The sequence below is a fragment of the Nicotiana tomentosiformis genome, chromosome 3, assembly GCF_000390325.3.
Source record: "Nicotiana tomentosiformis chromosome 3, ASM39032v3, whole genome shotgun sequence".
Lineage (NCBI taxonomy): Eukaryota > Viridiplantae > Streptophyta > Magnoliopsida > Solanales > Solanaceae > Nicotiana > Nicotiana tomentosiformis.
This window is the reverse complement of record NC_090814.1, coordinates 29,931,457-29,955,396: the sequence shown is the minus strand read 5'-3', so window position 1 is coordinate 29,955,396 and position 23,940 is coordinate 29,931,457.

Genomic DNA, 23,940 nt, shown 5'->3' with positions numbered 1-23,940 from the left:
TTAAAATGCCCACGTAAGGTAAAGTCACAAAGTATAAGGTGAGATTAGGCCGTCATTTTTAAGATGAACGGTAATAAAGAAGCATTAAAGGACATAGATTTATATATATATATAGGATAAGCAACGAGAGTAACCTGGAGTTTGGTAGCAGACCTCAGTAATGATAAATCAAAGTAAGAGTTATGGCAGTAAATTCATACAAATGGATAAACGAATCTATGAAATAAGGTATAGCAGTATTTGTAAGTTCAACAAAGTACTAAGTGAAGGACTTCAGTATACCTATAGATGCCCAGAGGGACATCTTGTCAAGCTCTGTATATGTTCACAAAGTGAGTCCTAGAGATGAGTCGCATAGGTGCACTTACAAGGTCAGTGTCGTACAGGCTGCATCATAGAAGGTAGCAACAGTTACAAGATTGGAAGGATTCCGACCACGAGTCGTGGTATGAGAAAGAGGCCTAAAGGGGGGATGCCCTGGCCTTTGGGATTCATTCACAGAACAGTTGCCTAGATGGCAAGAGGAGTACTAAAGTATTCGCAAGAGCTATGGGTTATGAGAATGATAAGTGCATCAGTCAACATTCGAGGACAAATGTTCCAAAGGGGGGAATGATGTTACACCCCATATTTTCGTACGTGAAAGTACACCATAAATAAATTGATGAAATCTCGGAAATGAGATGTTAAATTCCCGCATTTTTGTACGTTAAAATTTTGTCGTAAGTTAATCAACGTGAATTCGGGAATGAGGTTATTTTGAAATTATAAGCATTATGCTATTTCAAACAAGTGATGAGTAAATTCGTAAAGCTGAGTGGGTAAGTAAATCGAAGAAAATGAATTTCGTCGAAGTTTGACATTTTGGGATAAAATACGGCCCGAGCTAAAATACCCGGTATTTATGGACTAGTACCATACAAGGTACCACATGGTCATGATAGTAAGGTGTATAAGGAATGTTTAAAGTGAGTAGTATTATAAGTAATTTGAGATAATTCTTAATTATGTGGGTAATTGATTAATTATTGGATTTGTGGATAAATATTTAAGAGAGATTTGTTGGATAATTATAAGGAGGGCAACATCCACTTGGGATTTTGAAAAGTTGGCAGCAAGTTGCCATCTAGACATATGCTTAAGGAGGTGGTGGCTTATTTAGAGGAGTTTGTGGCTTAATCACCACATAAGTGGGGCCCACACCCCCTAAAATTAAAAGAACCCCTCTAAATCACTTAAGGGATATACATATATCTCTAATGAAAAGAAGAATGCTTCAGCAAAACTCATATAGGTGAAAGCAACGTGATTTACTTCATTCTATTGCAAATATTCATTCTCTTTTGGTGGGAGGTCCTTTCTCTATGAGTAGTTCAGAAGATGCTTATGATTCTTTCTCTAATACACACACAGAAGATTTTGAAGACCAAGATAGACGGAGCACGGTACAATCTTTCATAAGAATATCATACAAATATTTTTTCCCTACTTCGATCCGTCATTATGTGTTTTATCGCAAAAGACATGTGTTAGAGGAATTGTCAAGAGAATCGGTCTAGGCATGTTAAGGCAATCCCTTCTTTCTTTTTGGCATGATCTATGCGAAACGAACGAAACGAGCAAATGCATAATTTCCATAAATGACTATTCATAGAAATATTATGAGTGTCTATATTCTTGATTCCCCATGTGAATTATTATTATATCTTCTGTTCATGGGTCTCAGAAAAATACGTATTTGATAAAGTCTATCCGACAGGCTTATTATTTTTATGACATTCCGAGAAATCTTATTAACGTATTTTTTATGCATTTCATGCATTTATACATATACATTGACCCATGACCAGATGGTATTATATACACATATATATGTATATATATGTATATGGGATATGGAAAAAGATTATGGCGTTATATACGCACCACCACCTGATCACCTGGTATATGTTAATGATTTGCCCACAGTGGCCGAAATGATATGATGGGATTCCCTCAGAGGCTTGATGATGTTATGAACATATATACCATGGTATGACATTTTATACGCATATTCATGACATTATAATTTAAATGATTCACAGATCTATTCAGATATACATGCTGAGTCTTTTACTCCATGTTTCTCTCATGTCTATTGTTTACTGATTTTTATTCCTTACATACTCGGAACATTATTTGTACTGACGTCCCTTTTTCCTGGGGACGTTGCGTTTCATGCCCGCAGGTCTCGATAGACAGGTCGAGAGTCCTCCAAGTAGGCGATCAGCTCAGCGGAAGATGTTGGTGCACTCCATTTGCTCCGGAGTTGCGTGTTTGGTCAATATGATTAGGCATGTATTGATTGGTATGTCGGGGCCCTGTCCCGGACTTATGACGTTTATGTACTCTTAGAGGCTTGTAGACATATGTCATGTATATGTAATATTGTATGGCTTTGTCAGCCTATGTTCAGTGTACGAGTGATTATTTTGGCCTTATAGGCCCGTACATCATACGTATAAGTTTGGATTACATGTTGGGTCGACCAAGGTCGAGTATTTTCCCTATGTTTTATTCTACTTATTTTACGATAGCCTCTCTGGCTCATTTACCTATGATAGTATGATACGAAAGATACATTACGTAGGTACTCGGTTGAGTAAAGTACCGGGTACCCGTTGTGGCCCATCGGTTTGGGTCGTGACAATTATATCTTAGACGTATGCTTAGGGGTGTTCGACGGGTAGGACTAGGGAACTCGTCATGGACCATCGGTTTGGGTCGTGACATAACGACCTCAAAATAAAGAAAAAAATTTACAATGGAAAAATTGGAAAATTCTAAGGCATCTACGCCTGGTGTTCACCGGGGCTCGACTCATTGCTAGAACCATCAGAGCCTTCAGAACTCTCAGAGCCTCTAAGACCCTCAGGCTCATATTGCTCATTTGACTCGGCCTCGAGCCTTCTAGCTTCTTTAATCTTGGCCGATAGGTCAAAACCTCGGGCATGGATCTCTTCGAGTTTCTCTCTTCGGTATAGCCACTTTATGTACTCAGTCTTCCTCTTTAAGCGGGTCTCGGCTGCCTCCAAATTGGCCTTATACTGGGCCACCATCTCATCGGTCGCATCTAATTTGGACGTCAATGTAACATATTCTTATCCGAGAGCATCCCGTTCTGTGACGGCCGAGCTCAACTGTGCTCGGAGATCATCATTTATCTAAAACCACTTATCGGCTTTGTCCATCGCCACCCGGGTTGGTTTCGACCGATGCCAGATCCGCCTTCGCAACTTCCTTCTCCAAAGCTAGCAGGTCCATCTTGCCTTTGCAAACTTCGGTCATGGCCTTGACCTCGTCCATCTCAGCTCGCAACTGGTCAATCAGGTCTATCTTCTGTTGAACCTGCAAAGTTGTTTTGTTAGTCACCATGACTAGCTGCTCGTTTTCTTTATGCCAAATTCTCTAAGTGCAAGTTCTGGCTTAGTTCGATGGCATTCTTGGGACATATAGTGTCCAGTGAAGGAATTAAGGTGGATCTGAAAAAAATAGAGGCAGTTCAGAATTGGCCCAGGCCATCTTTAGTTACTGAGATTCGAAGTTTACTCGGCTTGATCGGTTATTATCATCGCTTTATGTAGGGATACACATCTATTGCATCGCCTATGACTAAATTGACCCAGAAAGGTGCTCCGTTCAGGTGGTCGGATGAATGTGAAGAGAGCTTTCAGAAGCTCAAAACAGCTTTGACTACAGCTCCAGTATTGGTGTTGCCTATAGGTTCAGAGTCGTATACTGTGTATTGTGATGCGTCGCTTATTGGTCTCGGTGCAGTACTTATGCAATATGGTAGGGTGATTGCCTATGCGTCCAGACAATTAAAGGTACATGAGAAGAATTATCCAGTCCACGATCTTGAGTTAGCAGCTATTGTTCATGCCCTGAAAATTTGGCGGCATTACTTCTACAGTGTGCAGTGTGAGGTATATACAGATCATCGGAGTCTACAACATTTGTTTAAATAGAAGGATCTTAATTTGCGGGAGCGGAGGTGGTTAGAGCTGCTTAAACATTATGACATTACCATTCTCTATCATTCTGGAAAGGCCAATGTGGTGGCCGATGCCTTGAGTTGTGAGGCGGAGAGTTTGGGTAGCTTAGCATACTTACCGGTAGCAGAGAGGCATTTAGCCTTGGATATTCAGGCCTTGGCCAACCAGTTTGTTAGATTGGATGTTTCCGGGCCGAATCGAGTTTTGGCTTGTGTGGTTTCTCAGTCTTCATTATGTGATCGCATCAGAGAGCGCCAGTATGATGATCCACATCTGCTTGTCCTTAAGGACACGGTTCAGCACGGTGATGCCAAGGAAGTAACTATTGGAGATGACGGTGTATTACGGATGCAGGGCAGGCTATGTGTGCCTAATGTTGATGAATTCCATGAGTTTATTCTCGAGGAAGCTTAAAGTTCGCGGTACTCCATTCATACAGGTGCCACGAAGATATATCAGGATTTGAGGCAGCACTATTGGTGGAGGCGAATGAAGAAAGATATAGTTGGGTTTGTAGCTCGGTGTTTAAATTGTCAACAGGTAAAGTATGAACATTAGAGGCCGGGAGGATTGCTTCAGAGACTTGAAATTCCGAAGTGGAAATGGGAGCGTATTACCATGGACTTCGTAGTTGGGCTCCCACGAACTTTGAGAAAGTTTGATGCTGTTTGGGTGATAGTAGATCGGTTGACCAAATCTGCGCATTTTATTCCAGTTGGTACTAATTATTTTTCGGAGCGGTTGACTAGGATTTATATTCGCGAGATTGTTTGCCTATACGGTATGCCGGTGTCCATCATTTCAGATCGGGCTACGCAGTTTACTTCGCAGTTTTGGAGAGCATTGCAGCGAGAATTGGGCACCCAGGTTCAGTTGAGTACAACATTTCACCCTCAGACAGACGGATAGTCCGAGAGCACTATTCAGATATTGGGGGATATGCTACACGCTTGCGTCATTGATTTTGGGGGTTCTTGGGATCAATTTCTGCCACTCGCGGAGTTTGCTTACAATAATAGCTACCAGTCAAGCATTCAGATGGCTCCGTATGAAGCTTTATATGGGAGACGGTGTCGGTCTCCAGTGGGTTGGTTTGATTCGGGTGAGGTTAGAATATTGGGTACTGACTTGGTTCAGGATGCTTTAGAGAAGGTCAAAGTGATTCAGGAACGGCTTCGCACGGCACAGTCTAGACAGAAGAGTTATGCCGATAGGAAGGTTCGTGATGTTGTTCACATAGTTGGGGAGAAGGTTCTGCTCAAGCTTTCACCCATGAAGGGTGTGTTGAGGTTCAGGAAGAAAGGCAAGTTGAGCCCTCGGTATATTAGGCCTTTTGAGATACTTAAGAAAATTGGAGAGGTCGCTTATGAACTTGCCTTGCCACCTAGTATATCAGGTGTTCATCCAGTGTTCCATGTATCCATGCTCCGAAAGTATGTCGGGGATCCGTCTCATATTCTGGATTTCAGTACAGTACAACTGGACGGTAATTTAACTTATAATGTGGAGTCGGTGGCTATTTTAGACCGGCAGGTTCAAAAGCTGAGGTCAAAGAGCATATCATCAGTGAAGGTATAGTGGGGAGGCTAGCCAGTCGGAGAAACTACTTGGGAGATTGAGCAGGAGATGCAGAGCAAATATCCACACCTATTTGATACTCTAGGTATGATTCTAAACCCGTTCGAGGATGAACATTTGTTTTAGAGGGGGAGAATGTAACGACCCGGCCGGTCGTTTTGAGTATAATAACCCCGTTTTCCCATTTACTGCTCAATTTATGCTTTATAGTTGTTTTATGACTTACCGGGTTAGTTGGTTTGGGTCCGAAAGGAATTCGGAACAAAATGAGACACTTAGTCTCATAATTGAAATTTTAGTTAGTAAAGTTGATCGGATGTGAACCTATGCGTAAAAGACCTCGGATTTGAATTTTGATAATTCCAATAGCTCCGTATGGTGATTTTGGACTTAGGAGCGTGTCCGAAAAATTATTTGGAGGTCCGTAGTGGAATTAGGCTTGAAATGCCGAAAGTTTAATTTTTGGGAAGTTTGACCGGTGGGTTGACTTTTTGATATCGGGGTCAGAATCCGATTCTGAAAATTGGAATACCTCCGTTATGTCATTTATGACTTGTGTGCAAAATTTGAGGTCGATCGGACTTGATTTGATAGGTTCCGGAGTTGTTTGTAGCAACTTGAAATTTAAAAGTTCATTAGGTTTGAATTGGGGTGTAATTCATGGTTTTAGCATTGTTTGAGGTGATTTGAGCGTTCGACTAAGTTCGTATGGTATTTTAGGACTTGATGGTATGTTTGGTTGACATCCCGGGGGGCTCGGGTGAGTTCCGGGGGTTAACGGATCATTTTTGGCCGTGGTGAGACTGCTGATATCTGCTACTGCCTTCTTCTGGTTTCCTTCTACGCGATCGTGTGAGAAGGTATGCGATCGCGTAGGGTTATGCGATCGCATGGGAGATTCCGCAATCGCGTAGGTTTGGCAAACCATGTTATGCGAATGTGTGGCTAAGACCACGTTCGCGAAGAGTAATTGAGGCAGCTGGGGTTCGCGAGCATTGTTCTATGCGAATGTTGGGCTGTCCGCGAACGCGTAGGCCTGAGAAGCTCGTGCTTCGCGTTCGCGTGTGTTATGGTGCGATCGCATAGGGTTATTTTGGCAGTGGTAATGTTGTGCTTCGCGATCACGGGACTTGGTTCGCAATCGCATAAAAGAGAGGTCTGGACAGAAAGTTTAAGTTCTGAAAATGGGACTTAGTCCCATTTTCCCTTTTTAACGATTTGGAGCTCGGATTGAGGTGATTTTTGGGAGGTTTTCAGAGGAAACAACGGGATAAGTGTTCTTAACTTAATATTGGTTAAATTACCCGAATCCATAGTTGTTTTTATTATTTAATTGGTGAATTAAGTTGGAAAAGTTTGAAAACCCTCTTGGATAAATTTGAAGATTTGAGGGCCGAACTATTATCGGAATTTAGTAATTTTGGTATGGTTAGACTTGTGGCGGAATGGGGGTTCGTATTTTGTAATATTTGTCGAGTTCCGAGACATGGGCCCCACGGGCAATTTTTGAGCCAAAATTCGGATTTTTATGGAAATATTATATTTTTATATGGAATTAATTCCAATAAATTTTATTGACTGAAACGAATTATTTGTGACTAGATTCGAAGTATTCGGAGGCCGATTTACGAGGCAAAGGCATCGCAGAGTAAAGTAATTGCATGTTTTGAGGTAAGTAACAGTTTTAAATCTAGTCCTGAGGGTATGAAACCCCGGAATTTGTGTCATGTGATTGTTTTGGAGGTGACGCACATGCTAGGTGAGGGGCGTGTGGGCGTCCACCGAGGAGATTGTGACTTGGTCCATCCCGTGGAAATTGTAAAGCTGAAAAACTTGTTGATAGTTATGTGCTCTCTATGTGTTGTGGAAATTTGACTATAAGTCATGCTAGAAACCATGCTTAGGCTATATGTTGGTATTGTTCGGACCCACAGAGGTTGTGTACATGTTGAATTATCTGCTTAAATTGTTGTTTTGTACTCAGTCATAGTTTACTTGATTATTTTATCTCAGTCTATATTGTTCATTATTGATGTATCATATCATTGCTGTCTGGGCTGATTTTATGATTGTTGAGAGCCCGAGAGACTGGAGAGCTTTATGACTAAGACCGAGGGCCTGATTGTGAGATATTATACTATAGGACGTGAGTTGGTCGTGCAACACGTGAGTTGGCCGTGCGGATCATTATATTATACTATAGCACGTGAGTTGGCCATGCATTACGTGAATTGGCCGTGCAGATCCAGATATTTATATTATGGCACGTGAGTTGTCCGTGCAACACGTGAGTTGTCCGTGCAGATTATAGCGCTTGGGCTGTAGGAGCCCCTCCGGAGTCTGTACACCCCCAGTGAGCGCGGGTACCCATTGAGTGTAAGTGCTGAGGGCTGGGAGCCCAGTGAGTGATTGTTGTCCGAGAGGCTGTACTTGTTTTTCATTGGTTGATGCACTTAGTTGTTATCTGTTATCATGGTGAAATTTCTGAAGGATTCTATATCCGGATTATATTAACTTGAATTGTATAAAATTGATTTGACTTAAACTGCCGGATTTGAAAGCATGTCTATTCTTTGCTGGAATTACTGAAAATGAGCTATAATTGTATAGCTCGTCACTATCTTCAGTTTCTTATTTATTGTTGTTACTTGCTGAGTTGGTTGTACTCATACTACACTTAACACTTTGTGTGTAGATTCAGGTGTTCCCGGACATAGCAGGTGTTGATTCTTTCGTACAACTGATTTTCCGGAGATTCAGAGGTAGCTGTCGTGTTTCGCAGACCATGTCTCTCCTTCCCTATCTCCTTATTACTGTATTTTGGTCTTGGACTATTATAGACCGTACTTTCCAGACTTGTATTCATATTAGATGCTCATGTACTCGTGACACCAGGTTTTGGGGAGTGTTCATATCAGTATTTGTGGGATTTTGTATTGTATTTAAATATTATATTTCCAAACTTAAAAGAAATTTTAGTTTATTGAGATTATCGGCTTGCCTAGTATCGAGATAGGCGCCATCACGATAGGTTGGGATTTTGGGTCATGACAGTTTACTCATTTTTTCAATTCATTGCTATGTATTTAATATCTAAGTAGTATTTATTTCACTACTTGAATCTTGTTTGTGAAAATATTCATTATTAAAATTTGGATTCAATCTCTTGTTACACTTATGTATTGAATGACTTTTATTCTTAATGAAATGAGTTAATTATTTTTTTAATTATTCTTATTCTTTAATATTTTTTAATGGATTAGCTCACTCTAGGACTAGCCCACTTACTTCGGTTTAGACTTGAAAATGGCAAACTCGCGGTTGAAAAGATGAATTAACAAGAACTTGAGGCATTAACCCTTATTTTATAAATTTTACCTAGGGATATGATTGAACAATTTGTAGCCACATTCAGGTGTACTTGATTATTTTAGGGATAATTCAATTAGGAAGTCTTGTTAGTATTCAGAAGAAACTAATATAGAGTTATTATTCGATGCTAATTAACATAAACTCCCTCATATATGTAAAATCGTGAAATACATTGGATTGTTACTTGAGAGTATTTCCCTTGTATCCTGTAACAACCCGACCGGTCATTTTGAATCTTTTAGCCCTGATCCCCTATTTACTTCTGCCTCTATATTATATTGTGGTTATGTGACTTGTCGGGGTGTTTGGTTTTGGTTTCGGGTGAGTTTCGGAGGAAATGGGACACATAGTCCCTACGTTGGAGGCTTAAATCGACCGTAGTTTGACTGTTGTATATATTACTCCAGAATGGAGTTTTGACAATTCTAATAGCTCCCTATGGTGATATTAGACTTGGGAACGTGTCCGGATATTGATTTGGAGGTTCGTAGGTCGTTTCGATTTGAATTGGCGAAAGTTAAAAAATTAAAGGTTTGGAAGGTTGAGAAGTTTGACTGGGACTTGACTTTATTGATATCGGGATCGGATTTTGATTCTGGAAGTTGGAATAGGTCTGTCATGTCATTGATTACTTGTGTGCAAAATTTGAAGTCAATCGAAGTTGTTTTGGTATGAATTGACATTAGTTTTGGAATTCGGATGTTCATAGTTTCAATAGGCTTGAATTGGGTTGCGAGTCGTAGAATCGATGCTGTTTGATGTGATTTTTGGCCTTGAGTAGGTCCATTATGTGTTTTGGAACTTGTTGGTATATTTAGACGAGGTCTTGGGGGGGCCGACTGTGATTCAGATTAAATCAAGAATAATTTTGGACTTGTGTGCTTTGCTGAACCACTGCTGTTCTGGTGTCATCGCACCTATGAAGGGTTGGCCGCAGGTGCAGACACGCAGGTGCATGAGGCTGATCGTAGAAGAGAGTGAGAAATATATTCAATAAAGTTTTTTCAAGTAAAAGTCACCATGTGACACCTCATTTAACTTTCCTGGTGTGAGAAATATATTCAATATATCACATCAAATGGCACGGCAATACCTTCGTGCACTTGACTCATTCTCACCCAATGTATATATGTAGATCAAATCGATTGGCACGGCAACACCCTTCGTGCATTTATCTCTTTCTCACCGTGCTTACATATAACAGTATCAACTAGGTGGGGGAAATGCCAATAACAATAAAAGAAATAAAGGGGGAGGCACACAGGAAGCAACCACGACTACAAGTCACATAGAAAATGTAGGTGCACAATAACATCTCAAGATAAAGGCATGAATGTATACACAACAAAACGATATCACAATATAATGTATGCCTCTCGTCCACGCCTGCACAGAAACACCCTTCGTGCCATGAATATATGATAATATAAAAATAATGGCACGGCATCACCCTTCGTGCTTTTACTCTCATCCTCACCCGATAATATAAATGAAATGGCACGATATCACCCTTCGTGGTTTTGCACTCTCAATGGCACGACATCACCCTTCATGCTTTACACTTTCAAATGGCATGGCATCACCCTTCGTGCTTTACACTCTCCCTCGCATGATAATATAATTCAAATGGCATGACATCACCCTTCGTGCTTTACACTCTCAAATGGCATTGCATCACCCTTCGTGCTTTACACTTTTCCTTACCAAGCACATGTATATCATTAACAAGCAAGGTAGAAAGCATAAATAACATCAAAGTGTTTAAACCACAACACAATACAACAATTCATATCACAATTTGCCACTGACCACAACCGAATTCCAAATATGTAGCAAAATCAATAAATTTCTCAACAACTAGCCCAAGGCTCCACACAACGTATATAAAACCTCAAAACAATCAACATAGGTGAAAAATACTCAGCATAGGGCAACGCCTTCGTTAATCCAAATTCTTGATAATTATATTAACTCCTCAATTTAAACTTATTTAATAAATATTTGCAGATAAGGATTCCATCATGAATTTAATTCCAAGAAAAATATCAAATCAACAAACACACGGAATTCACATAATATCCAAGTGACAATAACACCAAATTATTATATAAAATACAAACTTGACAAATAAGGAATGAAGTATGATAATTCAAGGATTTACTAAATGCCAACGATTACCCAATTTAATACATAACAATGCGTAAAACTTTAAACCAATAAAATTTGCACGTATAAGCCCGAGTACGTACTCGTCACCTCGCGTACACGGCTTCCAATCACACAATTTTCACATAAGACTAAATGCCTAAGGGGTAATTCCCCTACTCAAGGTTAGGCAAGATACTTACCTTTTTGAAGTTATACTGATATTCTGAAATTGCCTTCTTGCTTGAATGGAACTCTGGACAGCTCAAATCTATCCAAATTAATTGTACAACTTCATTAAAATTTATCAAAAACAATTCCGGATAATAATACGCCGACTTAAAAAATTATTCTAAAAAGTCAACAAAAGTCCTCTCGGAACCCGACATAATTTTCATGAAATCCGAATACCCATTCCGATACGAGTTCAACCATACCAATTTTATCAAATTCCTATAACAACTCGACCTCCAAATCTTAAATTTTCGTTTTTGGAAGATATTTCCAAAATATTGATTTCTTCCATTAAAATCAGAATTAAACGATGAATATAATTATAGATTTAAGAAATATAAACACTTTAGGATATAGAATACTTACCCCAATCTATATGGTGAAAATCTCCTCAAAAATCGCTTCAATCCGAGCTCCATAGCTCCAAATATGATAAAAATGGCTAAAACCTCGAAATATAGCTACTGCCCAGGTATTTACTCTTCGCGATCGCGAAGCACAACTTTTCTCAGCCCAAAATTTGCATTTCGTGATCGCGAAAAATGCTTCGCGACCGCGAAGAACAAGTGCCCAGCTCTTCCAGATAGCCTCTCGTTTAATGGTCATAACCTTTTATACAAAACTCCAAATTGCTAATGGTTTAACTTTTTGAAAACTAGACACCAAGGGCTATACCTTTCATTTGTTGATCATCTCTCAATTCCTTATAGATTGCTAGATATAAGCTTCAAAAGTCAACCTTGTACAACAGAGATTTTCAAACTCTTCCTAGACAGCCTATAGTGTATCCACCATAACCGATTATACCCATTACTATGCTGATGCGATCTACCACCAAGCTATCCTATTCCTCTGAGTTCCTTCCGAATTGCCTTCAAGTTAACACTTCTCCTTGCCCGCACACTACGAACCTTAACCCAATGCTTACCACGATAGATCCTAGCATGAAACCACTTCGCCCTAAAGCCCAAAGGCCATTGTATTCCCATTTAAGCACTCAAAACACCGCAGCCGAGATACCCACTCTGAGGAAACCTTCTGTGAATCTGAAGTTGTTTTCTTAACCTCTCTGATACTGAAATGTAAAATTCATATTTATACAAAAATACCGCGAGTCTTGACACCATCCAATTCAAATCTCCGATTCTAGCCATATACAAATTCAAAAAATTCTCAATTGCCACATATAATTCTTGAATCCATTAGAACCTTCTCGAGAGTCATCCACTCTGCTCAAATCTCAATTCCACCGCCCAACCGGGCTGAACGACTTGTGCCCTATTAGCACAACAACACCAAAGAAGTAACCCTGCCTCAATGCAATTGAGTAAATTCCGACTCCATGCGCACTACATCCATAAAAAATAATAACTCAAATCATTTCATGATTTCCATATACCCATAAAGTGTAATATAACCCGTATCCAGAAATTTCCTTACTAGAGTCATCCTCGCTCTCAACCTCTGCAAGTCTGATTCACGAGTATGCCTCAAACCGAAACTAGTACAACACATAACCATGCAATTAAATCATCGATAGCAGACTCCCTTACTTGGCTCAAAGCCATAGAACAAAATATCTGATAACTCGCAATACCCATACTTTATTACTGCCATAATCCCGCAGTGAGATGCAACTAAATCCTTCACAAGATAATGCAACATAAACCATAAAATACCTCAAATCACTTGCTAAGCTTGAATTCGTCCTCGTGACAGTCATGTCAACTTTCTCAACTAATCCAAAATCAAACCGCAACACATATAACCCACTGGTAGAAAGAAACTCTCCACACAACATCATAAGGATCACACATTCGTAGATTACCCCGCAGGTGATAACCCACCTGCTTAGCCTCTAACTGACATCTCTCTATACCCTTTCACAACCACAACTACTACACAATCACTTAACCTTCCCGAGTCTAAACTCGTCAACAAGACATAAGATTCTACTTCATCCCATAACTGGACAACATGAAAGATCCCTCAACACGATCATAGCTCGAGACTGTACAATACAACAAGAGAGAAATCAAGCATTCAATAGTTCTTTCGCATCTCAAGCAACCCTTCTCGTCTCATCAATCCATCTGAACACATCCCGCAGTCACCTCACATTCATCATATTTCTATCCAACCACTCATCGAGCCATAGATCCCACTTCTAGGGACAATACTGGACGTATGGGTCCAAAAGTACATATTCACATAACCGAAATTACCGTGCCCAAGCTGTGGTCAAAACCCGGCCTCAAGTCCTCCAGACTAGCCCATCACCAAGACACAGAAAACACATCTCGTACCTCATTTATGGAATCACAAGCCATCGATGCACAACTAATACTGAATGCTCACATATGCATACGAGTGAGTGGAAGGAATTCAAAGAGATATGCTTCAAGCTGAATCAATGTCGCATGATAAAGAAAGAAAGATGGGAAGTTTTTCCTAAATGCCCTGTAGTCTCTCGAAGATAGGTATCGACGTCAGCATACCAATCTGTAAGACTCTACTAGACATTTGCTCATGACTCATAGAACCTATGAACCTAGAGCTCTGATAACAAATTGTCACGGCCTAAAATCCAACTAGTCGAGATGGCACCTAACCCAACCTGGTAGGTAGGCCAATTAACAGTCAACATATTCCAAATAAGATAAATGGTAAATAAATTATAAAATAACTGAATTCTTATTCAACAACCCAAGGACTGGTAGTACAATTCATGAGCTTCTAAGACTTAGAAATTAAAAGACTAGTACGAAATAAATACAGCATCTGTTCGAATTATACATAAACGGATTAATAAATATAAAGCTACCAAGAACAAGAGGCAATTATAACCGGATCACAGGTACATCTTCAATGCCCGCTCCCGCCATACACAGCAACATCAGCTCCAAAATCTGCACGCAAGGTGCAGAAGTGTAGTATGAGTACAACCGACCCCATGTACTCAATAAGTAACAAACCTAACCTTTGGTTAAAAGTAGTGACGAGCTCGGAGAAGGTCAATGTCCAACACCAATAGCCAATAACAACTCGTAATAATATAATGAAGGCAGTAAAATTAATAACTCAAAAGATATTATGCTCAGCTTGTTCGCAGTTACGGAAAAGTAGACATGCTTTCCAGGTAAAACAATAAAGTCTAAATCATTAACTGGAATCACCAAAATATGAGTATATCAGAAAAATGTGATTTTCCCAAACTTTCAACAACAGATAAGACATTTTATTACCAGATAGCATGAAGAAAGTACATCTCTATGACTACATGTCAATATGAATGTCAAGTCATCAATTATCATATACCGTCTAGCATGAGGAATATACATCTCTATGCCTACATGTCAAATCATGAATGTCACAATACCGTCTAGCATGAGGATTAATGCCTATCTATGCCTATATGCGAAGTATGCATGTCAAATGAATGATTTCACGGTGATACTCCCAGGTACTCTCATCCTCAAACATACTCAAGCTATCTGTCTCAAATGCCCACTTCATCACACACACACACACAAAATCACTCAGCACTGTACGGGTGCTGGATCATAAGCCTCTCACCAAAGCACGTGTATATATATTATTGTGCTTGTTCTCACTGTTGGTATGTCAAACTTTGGAGGGGCGGATCCTGCCGAAGCGCTAATCAAAAGCCTATAAGGCCTGCTATGGCATGCAGCCCGATCCATAATAATAGATAAGCCAATAAGGCCTGCTGTGGCGTGCAGCCCGATCAACAATAATAAGAACAGTCACGAAGCCAATATGGTTTGTAGAGGCGTGCAGCCCGATACACAATAACACTCACAACATTGCCCTGAGGCCCACCTCAGTCATCAATCGCTTAAGTCTCAAGGGCTCATAATCTCGTACCACTCAGCCTAAACAATGACAACATGTGATATAATAGTGAATGATAAATAGAGACTGAGATATGATATGCAAATGATGAACCATGATTGAGTATATAATTGCAGTTAAAGCAGATAACTCAAAACAACAAAAATAACCTCATTAGATCTCAATCGGATAAGCACATAGCCTAAACATGATTTCTAGTATGAATCACAACTCAATTACTCTAACAAGTACGAATTTCACAAATAAAACAAAGACTGGATAGCAACTCAGTACAAAAATCAACCCGGTTCATGTTTACCACGGTGCACGCCCACACACCCGTCACCTAGCATATGCGTCACCCAACACAACACAAACAACATGTTTCATACGGATATATACTCTCAATTCCAAGTTTATAAATGTTACTTACCTTGAACAAGCCAAATCCAATACCGAGCAAGCCAAACAATACTCTAGAAGTTCCATAACGCGCGTATCAACCTCCGAATGGCTCGAAACTAGCCAAAAGCAATCTGAAACCTTCGAAATAGAGTACTTATAAACACTTAACAACAATAGCCATCACGATAATGACCATGCAAACGCGATGACCACAGACTTCTACACTATGCGATCATGACGAAGCTTACGCGAACGCGATAAAGAAGTCCCCAGCTCCCAGCTCTCAGCTCAGCACTATGCGAACGCGATGCCTCATATGCAAACACGAACAGTAACCAACACAAACCTACGCGAGCGCGTTCAAGATGACACGAACGGGATGAAGAAAATTACTCACCTCTAGAATTTTTCGACGCGATTGCGAGCCTTCCTCCACGATCGAGATGCTCTATAGACACACCAGCAATCAGTAATACAACAACCATCTAAAATTATCTGAACCACGTCCGAAACTCACATGAGCCCCTTGGGACCCCTTCCGAACATATCAAAAAGTCGCATAACATAACACAGACTTACTAGAGACCTCAATCACGCATAACAATATCAAAACTATGAATCGCACCTCAAATCAAACTTAATGAAATTTTAAAATTTTAACTTCCAAAACTCGTGCCGAATGACCTCAAATTTTGTAAATAGGTCCCAAATGACATAACGAAGCTATTCCAATAACCAGAACCATAATACGAACCCGATATCATCAAGTTCAACTCCCAGTCAAACTTATGAACATTCCAAACCTTCAAATTGTCAACTTTTGCCAAATAGTGCTGAAACCTTCTAGAAACATCCAAATGCTAATCCGGGAATACGCCCAAGCCCAAAATCACCATTCGGGCCTAACGAAACCATCGTAACTCCGATCCTAGGTCAAATACACAAAAGTCAAACTTGACCAACTCTTCCAACTTAAAGCTTCTTAGTTGAGAATCATTCTTCCAATTAAATCCTGAATCACCTGAAAACCAAAACCAACGATTCTCACAAGTCATAATACATCATATGAAGCTATTCAAGACTTCAAACAGCTGAGCAAAATGCAAATGCTCAAAATGATTGGTTGGGTTATTACATATGGGTTCATTTAGTTGAATGGAACTAGGGTGCGAATTTTAGTTATAATCTAGAATATCTAAGTGTGGTTCGGACGCATTCAATGAAGTTAGAATATTTGAAAGTTAAGAGATATATTTTGATCTTAGATTCTTGATTTTGTCGTTGTTTTTTATATTTTGATCATTGAAATAAGCTTGGATAAGGTATTTGGTACTTCGCGATCAAGTGGCGCGTGGCTTTGGGCCGCGATTGCGAAGGGTACCTCTGGGCAGGATATTTTGTCATGACCCAAAATCCAACCAAAGGTCATGATTGCACCTAATATTCAAGACTAGGTAAGCCGACATGCAATATAGATCAAACCTAACTAAACAAGAAATGATATGACTGAAATAGCATAAATAGCATAATAATTCTTCCAAACAACAAATAAAATATGATATTACATCATTAAATCCCCTAAAACTTGGTAGTACGGAGTCATGAGCTCTAAAACAGAATATAAATACAATCTCCAAATAATACAATACTGTCTGAATGTATAGATACAGTATGAACGATAGTGAAAGGGGAATCCAAGGGCCTGCTAGCAAACATGCAGCACTACCTCGAATCTTCTCTAACAGCTACAAAGTTCACTCCAGAAATCGACTACTACCAACACTCGGATCTGCACAAAATATATAGAAGTGTAGAATAAGTATATGACAACATGTACTCAATAAGTATCAAGACTAACCTCGGTGAAGTAGTGACGATATTCAAGTCATGTGATACTCACTAATCAACTAAACTTATGTAGTTCGTAATTATCCACTACAAGGCTATAACAAAAGATATAATATCATCAGATACCATATCAAGAGATATCAACTCAACATGGATAATTCAGTCTTGACTAACAAGTCATCAACATTTAATAGAGGTGTCACAACCCAAAATCTCACCAGAGTCGTGATAGCGCCTAACACCACTTTCAAGGCAAGCCAACAACATATATGCAGAATCAAACTTTAACAATAATAAATAATAGTCTCAAATAGCAAAATAACATAAATAACTGAAGTCATAATGAAAATAAAACTGAAACCACCCAGAATCTGGTGTCATCGAGTGCATGATCTCTATAGAGTACTAAATACAAAGTCTACACAAAATACAATACTGTCTTAAAGTCTAAATAGTAATAAAATAAGATAAAGGAGGGGACATCAAGGTCTGTGAATCAAACATCAGTCTTACCTTGAAATCTCCAAGCAAATCCGAATAAGTAGCTCACTAGCAACCACTGCTATCAGCAAAACATGGATTGGCACATGAAGTGTGGAGTGTAGTATGAGTAAAACCGACCCCATGTGCTTAGTAAGTAACAAGCCTAACCTTGGAGAAATCAGAAGCGAGATTGACAAAGTACGATGCTCAGTTTCAACAGGCAACAAGGACAATAACAGTAGAATAATGACATATAAGGAAAAGCAAGTCGAATAATAACATGCTCAACTCTAACACAATATGAGGAGAAATAGGCATGCTTTTCAGGTATATCAGCCATGGCATCAACTTATCCATAGAAATCACTTAGACAAGGATTTATCAAGGTAAACTGTAATTTCAAGTTCAAGTAGAGACATCAAATACCAATTATTATGAGGAAAATACAACTCTATGCCTGAATGTCAAATATACATGTCAAAGCCAAAAATATCATAGTTTAATCATCAAGTATATACAATCTCAGCATGCTCATAGTGCCTGGTATAAGTATCCCTCAATCATGCTCTCACGGTGCCAGGTACAATACACCTGAATCATCATAAACACACACTCAACACTGTAAGGGTGCTTGACATAAGTCCCTTACTAAGCACATCTCGTATGCCTACATTCATACAGCCCAAAGTAACTTGGGTTATCACCTGACTCCGGAGGGGCGGATCAAAGCTCAAGCGCTGATCGGATCAAAAGTCAACAATCAATATCACTCAACCCAATATGGGGGCCTTGATGCAAGCATCAACTCAATATCGAATCAACATGGCTCTATGGCCTAAGATCAATCATCAATCTCCTCAAGTCTCAATATGCCAACATCTCACAGTACTATAATCAAAATATCGCACAAAATATACCAACATGCCACAACTCAACTCAAAACCCATGCCATACACATGGACACTAACAACATCTGAGATAACATATAAAGTGTGTGCAGTGACAAAAATATAATACACAGATATAATATCATGACTGAAAAATATGATCACGGCTAGGGCAAATAGATCAACATAGCAAAAATAGCCCTATCATATCTCAAACAGATAAGCAAATAGTCTAGACATGATTTCTAGCATGAATAATAGCTCACGTAGTCATGAAGTGAAAAGAATACAGTATTAAAAAGGCATGATAGCAAAACAAGGCATATAATAGCCTAAGGTCTACCCAGATCATGAAACATCACAGTGCACGCGTATGCGCTCATCACCTCGCATATGCGTCACTCCTAACATATAACAAGAATCATAACATACGGGAAAATACCTACAAGCCAAGCCCACGCAAGATACTTATCTCAAACGAGCGAGAATCAATATTCCAAGAATCCCTTGGCTCGCAAATCGGCCTCCGAACGGGTTAAATATAGCCAATTAACACACATCTGTATTAGATAATGCTAAAGGAAACAACAATGGTGTAAAAAGACACGTTCTTTAATCAATTAAACAAAGTCTACCAAAAATTCAACCCGGGTCTGATTCCTGAAACTCGACAAAACTCACAAATTCCGGCAACCCATTCGAATACGAGTCCAATCATACAAGTTTCATCCAATTTCGACTGCGAATCGTGGTTTGAATCCAATTTATTTACTTTCCAAAGTTTTTTACAAAAACCCCAATTTTCTTCCTTAGATTCATCACTCAAATGCTAAAATTAAAGATAGATTCATGAATAATAATTCAATTCGGGTTAGGAACACTTACCTAATCAACATGGGTGAAAATCGTCTTAAATATTCCCTTAATCCGAGCTTCTAATCTCAAAAAAATGATCAAATGAAGCTATGGCTGAAATAAGAAATTAAAAGCCCTATGTTACAAATCCCTTGCACTTTCGGACCACTTAGTTGCATCTGTGGCTCCGCAGGTGCAGAACATTATCCGCATATGCAGCCTGATTCACAAAGCCAACCATCACAGTTGTAAGGGAACATTACTGCATATCTGATCTCCTCTACTGCATAGTTGCACGAAATATTCCGCAGATACGGTCGCGCATCAACAACTACTTTCCGCATCTGTGGTCCTACATCTTACCGCTCCAGCTCACATCAACAGCCAATAGCTCACTCCTACAGATTTGCAGGTGCGAGATGCACCAGTTCAGCAGCTGCCAGCCATATCATATTTCCCTGTGAGTGGTCTGAAACCCATTTGAGCCCTTGGGACCCTGCCCGAGCATACAACAAGTACTCGAGGTCTTAAATCATCCAATGTAACATCAAAACCACAAATCTCACATCAATCAAACTTAATGAACAATCCAAACATCTAACTTTCAAACCTATGCCGATTACACTGAACCCCGTCTAAACAATTCGGAATGGCTCGAAATTTTACATACAAGTCATACATCACCATACTTACCTATCCCATGGCTCGGAATACCAAACGGACCTCAATAACCCCAAATTCAACTATGAGTCAAACTTATCAATTTCCAAATCGTCAAAATTATCAACTTTTGGCAATTAGCCACAAAATCATCTAGAAACATCGAAACTAATTTCGGGCATACGCCCAAGTCCATAATCGCCATGCGGACCTATTGGAACTATCAAAACTTTGATCTGAGGTCGTTTACACAAACAAACTTGTTTAGCATTTTCAATTTAAGCTTTCAAGCTAGGAACTAAGTGTTCTAAATCACTCCCAAACCTTGCAGGAATAGAACTACCTGCACCCACAAATCACAAAAAAATCAAATATGACTAGAAAAGCATCAAATAGGGGGGGGGGGGGAGGGTACAAACGCACAAAACGACCGATTGGGTTGTTATATTATCCACCTACTAAATACACGTTCGTCCTCGAATGGGATTAAAAATGTACCTGAGCCATCAAACAACTGCGGATATATGCTCCTCTTGTCGGCCTCAATCTCCCAGGTTTCCCTCCTCAGCTCTGGCTGACCTCTCCACTAGACCTACACTGAAACTATCTCATTGGACCTCAACTTTCAATCCTATCAGTCTATAATGGCTTTCGGCTCTTCTTCATAACGCAAGTCCTTATCTAACTAGATTGAACTTAAGTTCAGCACATGGGAATTGTCTGCATGATACCGCCGGAGCATAGAGACATGAAATACCGGATGAACTACTAACAACCTCGATAGTAACAAAAGCATATAAGCTACCTCACCGACCATCTCAAGGATCTGAAACGGACCAATAAATCTCGGGCTCAACTTGTCCCTCTTTCTGAATCTCATCACATATTTCATAAATGAGATTTTCAATAGAACATTCTCACATTCAATGAACTCAATGTCACCGACCCTCCGGTCCACATAACTCTTCTACCTTCTCTGAGCTGTATGAAGTCTATCCTGATTCAATTGAACTCTCTCAAGAGTGTCACAATCCAAGTCTGTACATATAAATCTATCCTCGATAGGATCAAACCATCCAATAAGTGACTGGCATTGCCTACCATACAATGCCTCATACGGTTCTATATTAATACTCGCTTCGTAGCTCTTATTTTATGCAAGCTCTAGTAATGGGAAGAACTGATCCCACTAACCTCCAAAATCAATAACACATGCCATCAACATATCCTCCAAGATCTGAATAGTCCGCTTGGACTGGCCGTTTGTCGGTGGGTGAAAAGACATGTTAAGATCCACCCAAGTACCCAACTTATGCTAACCTCTAGAAATGGGATGTGAACTGAGTACCCTGATCTAAAATAATAGATACTAGCTCACCATGGAGTCGAATAACCTCACGCACATAGATTTGTGTCAACCTCTATGAAGAGTAAGTAGTTTAAACCGGTATGAAATGCACAGACCTAGTCAACCTGTCAATAATCACCCAAACCGTATCAAACTTCTTCAAAGTCTAACGCAACCCAACTACAAAATCCATTGTAATCCTCTCTCATTACCACTATAGGATATGTCATCTCTAAGTCAACCTGCTAGGCTTTTGGTGCTCATACTTGACCTATTGGAAATTCAAACATCTAGAAAGATGGCCCATAATGTCTTTCTTCATCTGCCACCAGCAATAATGATGTTTCAAGTCGCAATACATCTTTGCGACACTTGCGTGAATAGAATATCTGGAATTGTGAGCCTCCTCAAGGGTCAATTCTCTCAACCCATCAACATTTGAAACCCAGATCAGACCTTGTAGTCTTAATACACCATCAACACCTAAGACCACCTTCTTAGCAAGTCCCTATAGAACTATATCTCTCAAAATAAGCAAATGGGGTTCACCAAACTGTCGAGCCTGAATGTGATCGAGTAAGAAAGACTATGCAATCACTGAAGCAAGAATCCTACTAGGCTCATAAAAATCCAATCTCATGAATCTATTGGCCAAACCTTGAAAAACCATGGCCAACAGCTTCTACTCAATTGGAATGAAAGTTAAACTGTCCATAGTTACTGCCTTTCTACTTAAGGCATTTGCTACTACATTAGCCTTCCAGATTATACAAGATAGGGATATAAAAATCTTTCAATAGCTATAACCACCTTCGCTGCCTCAAAGTCAAATCCTTCTACTTAAACAAGTGCTGGAGACTACAATAATTAGCATAAACCTCACAAGACATGCCATACAAATAGTCCTTCCAAATTTTCAAGGCATGAACAATGGCTGCTAACTCCAAATCATGAACCAAATACTTCTTGTCATGAATGTCACGACCCAAATCCCACCAAGGGGTTGTGATGGCACCTAACCTTCAAGGCTAGGTAAGCCAATCACACAAAGAATATTTAAATCAACAAAACATGGTATAACAAGGCTGAATTAACAAAACCAACGAAAATAGTAATAACATAAGCCAAACATGGCAATACCTATTACAACTTCCCAGAACTAGGTAGTAGTGAGTATAATCTCTAATTGAATACATAAAAAGTCTCAAATACAATATTGTTTGAATGTGAAAGTAAAAGTATTAACATAAAGGATGGGACTCAAAAGGACTGCGATGGTCATGCAACTTTACCTTGAATCCTCGCGATCAGTGTAAGCACTCACTCCTAAGGTCCACTGCCTCCAACACCTAGATCTGCACAAAAATGTGCAGAAGTGTAGTATGCGTACACCACAATCAGTACCCAATAAGTATCAGGACTAACCTCGGTGAACTATTGACGAGGTTCAAGTCGTGTGATACTCACTAGCTAAAGAACTTGTGCAATATATCAATGACTGATAGCATGAATTTATATAATGGAATGCAACACCACAATCTCGTTAAAAAGGTGATAACAACTCAACGTAGCAATAATCCATCTTTGACCACAATTCATCAAGTAGAAACAGAGGCATATGATAGCATGTCAAATATAACTTGCAACTTATTGAAATATATGACGAAGTATAAAGAAAGCATGTACATGATCAGAATATCACCATGTTTCATCACATGTACCATAATCATCACAATGCAATATGTTGAATTACCATCAAAATACATAAGCTCATATTTTATCAATAATTTGCTCAAGGACATGACAGTAATAAAAATGCAGACGGTTATTCAACATATAAAACATGACTATGGCAAAATCAGTTTAGCAATGATTTCACAAATTCCTATCCTGGCCAATTAGGAAATTATAATCCTAAAACATTATCTCTAGCCTAAAAAGGTAAGATCGTGTAGTCATACAAGACTCACACATGTATCATAGAGAGCACATAATCAAATCAAGGCATAGTAAAAGCTTAGAGTCTAATCCGGTTATTTATCATACATAGCACCCACATATACGCTCGTTACCTTGCATATACATTGCAACACATATATTTCAATTAGGCCAATAAGGGCCAAGCCTAAGGGTTATTCCCTCACACAAAATTAGGCAATATACTTACCTCAAACGGGCCAAATCAACACTCCAAAAATGCCTTTCCCTTAGAAACAACCTCCTACCGGCTCGAATA